We start from the raw sequence: 960 nt of genomic DNA on the forward strand, positions 1-960 counted from the left end.
AATAAGGTGGTCATTACCAAACTAATGGCAGAGGCAGGAGAATAGGTTAGAGGAGGAATTTAAAGATTGATGTGATGGGTGTTGGTCATGTTCTGGTTCCTATACAGGTAGAAGGTACATACGTGTTTGTATTCCTGCTATGCTTTTTACTCAGACATGTTACGTAAGTTTTCCTGTAATGCATATTACATAAACTTTTTTTAAACAAAAGATCAATATCAGGAAATTTAAGTGAGTTGAACCGCATCTACAGACAGAAAACCCTTGTGTTTTTTGGATATCTCTCCTAAAGAATAAGAATAGCATGACATGCCATCAGAGAAATAGTGAAAGGTACAAAATACTACTTGATAGCTAGCTCCTGAGAGAAGCTAGGAGATGGTGTGTACACACAAGACCAATTCAACCAAATAATCAATTAAGTATATATAAAGCCGATACAGTACTTTCTGCTAAGTACTGTGCTAGATTGTGGTGGTGCTGGGGAGATGTTTAGAAGAGCTTCTCAAGAGTGGCTGCAGAAGACTGTCAGCGATACAACGAGAGCCACACAGTAAGCACCGTATTATGTGGGTACAGACTGTAAGAGAATTAGTCCAGTCTGCTTCTCAGTAAACCCTCTTTAGATCCTCTTTCCCCGTGAGGGTGGTTTGAGGTTAGGAATTTTTCCTCCTTAGCTGTAAAACTTGACTTCTGTCACTCTAGGATTACTTTAAAGGAGAGGGACAGTAAGGGTAATATCGATTTGTACAAGCTAGCCTCACGTTGACCTAAAATCCTTCTTGGGCTCACAGGCCACTTGAGATGTAAACTTCTCTACTGAAATTAAACACGTCCACCTTACTCTAAGACAGCTGAGCTGCTAAAAGCAAATGCGACGACGCAGGAGCAGTTAACGTCGCGCGGTATTGGGCGGACCAGGCTGGAGGTGGAGCTGCCGGGGCCGGATATAACGTCACG

The sequence above is a fragment of the Phocoena sinus genome, chromosome 2 (genome assembly GCF_008692025.1).
Source record: "Phocoena sinus isolate mPhoSin1 chromosome 2, mPhoSin1.pri, whole genome shotgun sequence".
Lineage (NCBI taxonomy): Eukaryota > Metazoa > Chordata > Mammalia > Artiodactyla > Phocoenidae > Phocoena > Phocoena sinus.